Source organism: Pundamilia nyererei, unplaced genomic scaffold, assembly GCF_000239375.1.
Source record: "Pundamilia nyererei isolate P.nyererei 1_Seehausen unplaced genomic scaffold, PunNye1.0 scaffold00150, whole genome shotgun sequence".
NCBI classification, from domain to species: domain Eukaryota; kingdom Metazoa; phylum Chordata; class Actinopteri; order Cichliformes; family Cichlidae; genus Pundamilia; species Pundamilia nyererei.
The window spans coordinates 1,349,250-1,355,334 of record NW_005187551.1 but is presented as its reverse complement, the minus strand read 5'-3'; positions in this window follow the sequence as shown (position 1 = coordinate 1,355,334).

The following is a 6,085-nucleotide window of genomic DNA, read 5'->3' as shown; positions in this document are numbered from 1 at the left end:
TGAGATGGGAGAGAACTAGGCGCTCAAATGACTTCATGACCACAGATGTCAGAGCCACGGGTCTCTGACATCGCCGAGCTGCTTTTCAGTTGCTAAATAGAAAACTATTAATTAACTGCAGACCCACATGAAAGAAGCAACATAAGGTGGCAGAACATCTAAGGATGGACTATGGGTCCTAGACCTTAGGCCATCATTGCCTGCAGAGGATTTTAATCCAAGTATTATGAATAATGCTTATATTTAAACTAATGTTAGTTTGTCTGATTATTTTTAAGCCTCTCAAAATGGTAAACAATGCATAGAAAGGGTTGTAATTCCTAAACAGTCCAATTCAGTCTCTGCTTCAGAGTGTTACACCCTTGGACTTGTGTAACAAGCCACAGGGTGAAATTATCAGTTATGGTTTTACACTTCCTCTACACTTAAGTTTTTTATGGATTAAACAGGAAGATATAACTTATCTGTCGAGCTCTAAAAGTGCTTGGTTTTCTTAACGTTGGAGCACATAGTTGCCATCCCCAGTGTGTGTATCCTAAGCTAAACTAATCAGCTGCTGGTTAGAGCGGCATGATTGCGGACGCGAGGGCGATATCGAGCTCATCAAACTGACATGAAATATGACTGGGAGCGTTCACTGTGCCCTCCCACACGGTGCAGTCAGAGGGCTGACATACAGTAAATACAGGTATTGGCTCAGCCCACGGTGCACTCTACACTCCAGAGATTAAACTTAGCCATCGGCAGGAAAGATATACAAAAAGAAATAAAAAATAACACGCTCAGAGAAATGTGTGTGCGTGCTGATCTGGGCTCAGCAGGCCTCTGGTATTGTGCGCTGCTGTATTTTTATGTGGCATGATTAAAATCGGCTCTTTGGATGTGCAGTCCCAGAGGTGCAGCATTGGCATTTATTGCGGACTGAATGTGAAACAGGAGCCGCGTATGCCTCGATACTGTTTATTCTAGCTTCGCTGGGACACGTTTGACATATAGTTACTGACAACAAAGTGGGTGAGGTCACGCCAGTTTACTGACTGTGGTCACGACTCCGAGTGTGGGTGTGTTTGATGAAATTACACTCTTAGGGAAAACCCTTCATCGGTTCTCGTCATAGGCCTGTGCAATGGTGAAATTGCCTCTGCTGTTAGACAAAGGCATTATATGCTCAGCTATGTTTAGATTGGTGCTGTTTTTCTTTTCCGGAGGCTTTTAGTCATTGTCTCTGTAAATACAGACTTAGAGTGTGTGTCCACGTCCCTGTTTGTGTTCTCCCTCAGATGTCCTGGGGTGTATTTAGTGTATGTACTTTCCTCTAGCAGCAATATAAGCTGTTCAGTCAGTCAGAAAGCTTCAAAGAAGTCTGTATGTGCAACACTACACACAGAGAAAAGTGCTTCGTGTGCATTAAACATGTTGCATCTCTGCCTAGATCCCTCTCTGGTCTCCATGCTTAGTGTACAATGCAAGAGAGAGTGAATATGTGTTTGAGGGCATCACAACTGGAGCCTGGACGAAACCCCATGGGCTCACCAGGCTCCACTGCTCCTGCCAGGCTGAAACACGGGTGCTAAACTGACCTACGCTGGACCCAGCGTTTTTTCAACAGTTCCATTTTTGGCAGCACTGCTTCTCCTCCTGCTGTTGGGTTATTATAATGGGAACTGAATTCATGCTTTAACCCAAGTGCTTGTAATTCACCTCTTGATGGTTCATTCTAGGTTAAGGACCATATTTCCTAGTATTAGTGCAGAACAGGCAGCAGCTGAACGGAGCTTCTTGAAGGTCAGTCAGGATCAAGTTGTTGCTTTTAGCTGGATGAAAAAGGTTAAAACACATAACTGCACACATGCACACGCAGATCAGTGGCTGTTTATTTGTACTGTCTTGCAGCAGAAAGGCCAGTGCATCGTCTATATTGAGAGAAAGCAAAAAACAAACATTGTGTGACTCTCCCTGTTTTCTGTTACGTGCTCGTTGGGTCTTTATGGGAGTTTGATGACATTTCCTCTATTTGTGTCTGTGAGACTTGTCAGCACCAACACTTCCTCCTCGACTCTCAGCTCACTCATTGTCAAAACCCACCGTTTGTTGAACCTCCCCCAAAATAAATGGACCAAACAGGCTTGTCAAGCATTGCAGTTTTATGTGTGTGGAGCCACTCCAGATAATTTGACGCCCTTTATTGAAAACCTTTTCGAGACCAGAAACACAGAAACAGCGAACGTATAAACAGTGTTTATCAGGCCTAGTGGAAGCTGTCATCATTAGCATGCGTATATAATTAGCTCGGTTATGAGGAGTTACTACCGGAGACAGGCATTCATATTTAGGGTTATAGATTACATACAAAAACAAACAAACTTGACTTCTACTGCCACACATACACAAACACACGTAAAACGCTTGATCGTGGGTGGATGATTGGCCGTAAGGATGCTACCTGACACGATGTAGTGTTAATTCTGTTTTTTAAGCAAAACATAAATACAGTGATGTGAAAGTATTTGCCTCTTCCTGAGTTTTGTGAATATTTGTCACACTGTTGAACAAATTTTAAGTAGACAATAACCAGAGTAAATGCAAAATGCAGATGAGAATTTTATTTATTATGGGTAAAAAAGTGATCCAAATCTCCCTTGCCCTTCAAACTCCAAACCAATAACTGCCGATCACCGGCAACGAGTCTTTCACATCACATCACTGAATTGTGACCCACTCTTCTTTGCAGCCTTCTTAGAGAGTTTTGAGGGTTTTGCTTTGGCATCACCTTAAATAAGATGATGAATGACCTGTTTAAGGTCATGCTAAAGCATCTCAGTTGGATTCCAATGTGGAATTTGACTAGATCTTTCCAACGCCTCATTATTTTATTATTTTATTTTGTTGTTTGTTTGTTTAGTCATTCAGTGTTGGACTTGCTTGTGTGTGCAAGTGCACTTGAGCTTCAGGACACGAACTGATGGCCGAGCCTTCTTAGAGAGTCAACCAGGTCCCGAAGTAGCAAAGCAGCCCCGGCTCCACACACTATCACCACTGTGTTTGACTGTTGCTGTGCTGTTCTTTCTGTGAACTGCTGTGTTAGTTTGAGATCAGCAGCAAAGGGAATTTTCATCTCATCGGTCCACAGAGTATTTTCCCAAAAGTCTCGGGATCATCAAGATGTGTTTTGGCAAATGTGAGACGAGGCTTTGTGTTTGTTGTGGTCAGCAGGGGTTTTCTTCTTGCGACTCTCCCATGGATGCCATTTTTGCCCCGTCTCTTTCTTATTGTTGAATTCTGACCTTAACTGAGACACGTGAGGCCTGGAGGTCTTTAGATGATTCTGAGTTGTTTTGTAACCTCCTCTTGTGCTCTTGGAGTAATTTTGGCAGGTCGGCCACTGTTCCAGGTTTTCTCCATTAGTGGATAATGGCTCTCACTGTGGTTCATGAGTCCCAAAGCCTTAGAACTGGCTTTTTTGGACCTTTTTCTCTACTGGTTCTTTGGACTGTGGCATGATCTGACTTTGTTATTTGGGTTACTGTTATTACCTTATCTAATCTAAGTCACTCTACATGGACAGCAACTAAAGGCACAAGTGCCATAAATCAGTTGCTCAGTAGGAATGAGAAGCCTGCTTTGGTCTACCAATGTGTAAAATCAGGCACTTGCTGTTTCAAATGTTATCACGAATTTAAAGTGGTGATTCTGCTGCTGCAAGGACTGTAAGGTTGATACAGGAACAGGGAGCTTAGCAGGCAAACACAGGAAGAAAGGTGATTTCTTAACAAACCATAAACTGTCCGTCGCTTCATCATCTTTGAGGAGGCCCTGTGATAGCAACCACTTAAAAAACTCTGTAGGCTCTTTTATGCACCCCCCCCCTCAGCTCCTGTCTCTCTGAACATCTTTCTTCCTCTTTCCTCTGTTCTTGCCCCTCTTTCAACGCAGTGCTCTGTCGATCAATAAATGCATTTGTTCAGACGTTTACATGCATCCCTGTCTTGTTGGTGCCTGTGTTCATCCATGCGTAGTCCTCGCCCGCCACCATTCCTTGCAGTATTAAAGTCGCGCTCGCGCAGTCGTGACACTACAGGTTGACGCTGGGAAAATTTTAAAGATGATCAAGGAACTTTTTTTTTTTAAAACTTTAATCTATCTGTGTTTGACTATGAATCAGACATACCTGTGAGATCTATAATGCATCCTTTTTGGCAATTTCACCCCCTCCAGTGCTGCATATGGAGTTTGATCATATGCCTGCCTTTCATGCCATTCCTCCCACATCCATTTAGAGATCCTTCATCACTCCTTCAGAGTGATGAACGGAGCCATTTTCACTTTTCTCTTTGTAAAGAAATAGAATAGTTGCTGTCAGCATGTGGAGTGTGACAGATGAAAACCATCTTCCAATCTCCCTCAGGTCTATTCAGGGGGCATAGAGCCTTTCTCCTCATACCACAGAATAGACCATCTTCATATTTCTGCAGCTATAAACCACCTCGGAAAGGACAGGAGAATTTCAAACACAGCACCATGTAGAATGAGATTGAATGAACCAATCAGCGGCACCTCTCGGCCGCAGCACGCTCAGCTCTGCATCTGCACAGAAGTGCCCATTTGGTGTCGGCTAGCTGTGCACGGACTGCTCAGACCAGACAGGCTCGTAATCTGTTTTCAATTTCTATCATTTCCATCATTGGTTCCAAATGGGATTTTTTTCCTCCATGGTGTACCTTCTCACTGAAATCTGCTTAGAATAACACCTACATGCATATGAAAACATACCCACGGCATAGTGTACATTCCAGACACTCAAATGAGACACATTAGGCCTTTGTTGAAAGTATTTCAGCACTGTTGTAACAGTATTAGATTTTTTTTTCTAATTGCTGACATTCTGTTTAGCCTTCCCACCATGTTATGACTGAAAGCTTTTGAGTTTGCGCTCCCCCGACTGTCTCCCGCATTGCTCTTATACGTGCCGTGTTCACATCATTAGCTTCAATGGTATGGGGCTGATGGATCGAAACACAAAGGAAAGTAGGTTTAATACAGAGCAGGCCTAAATGAAGTGAAGAAAAAGTTCTATGCTGTGCTTTCACTTGCTTCCTGTTGGGTCCATTTGCGATCCCTCCTACTGTAGTTTGCATTTAGTTTAATGGTACTGCAAACACAAGATGGCACAACCTACAATTAGGTATTAATGGAGCAGCAGACATTATCTTACTATGCAGATTAAGGTCATATAGACTCAGTGCATAGAACTTAAAGGCCATCTGCTTATCAATTAAACCCTGATCCTGCTTTCAGCTATGAAACCTCTGCTACTTTGAGGTCTCCATTACTGTCTAACTTTGCGAGCAAAAACCTTGCACTAATATTGCTATGGCTAATTATAAAGACAGCAACTAAGATGCATTTCAGCATAAGAACAGGCCTACAGTGTTTCTCTTCTCCGTCACCTTTTCTAACCGCGCTGCAGTTAATGTTTTTGGGGTGTTGAGTGTCCACCAAGTAAGTTAGCAACAGTTGTCAATCAGGAAATATACATGGGAAGAAATGGCTGGTTGCTTGTGGATATTCCAAGATTACCTAGGTAAACCTCTTGCGTATTTATTGCTAGGTTATATGTCAACCCTCTGTTCTCACTGGTAGCTGCTAACGTCACTCCCCTGTATTTGAAATGAACTTTTATCGTTTTATCGTCACTTGTTGTCAGCAACAGTTGTTTCAGCCGTAGTTGCTGAAAGTTCCTGAATGTCCTTGACTTTGTGGGGTGTGTAGTCATCACTGCTGTGAATCGCTTCGAGTGTGCGTGTGGCTTTAGCCTGCGAGGCCCAGCTGGGAGCAGCTCGAAGAAGCGTCATGGAGCTGTTCTCTTGTAGACTCACCACCTGCAGGAGGCGCTATAGTTCATGGGCATAATTCTCAGGTCTCACTTTGAATTTATAATGTTTTTTTTTATTTTTCCTGATGTCCCCAGTGTTTCTCTATCTTGTCTATTTATGTGTGCCATCATATGACCAGTGTTGGGAAGGTTACTTTTAAAATGTATTCCATTACAGAATACAGAATACATGCCCCAAAATGTATTCTGTAA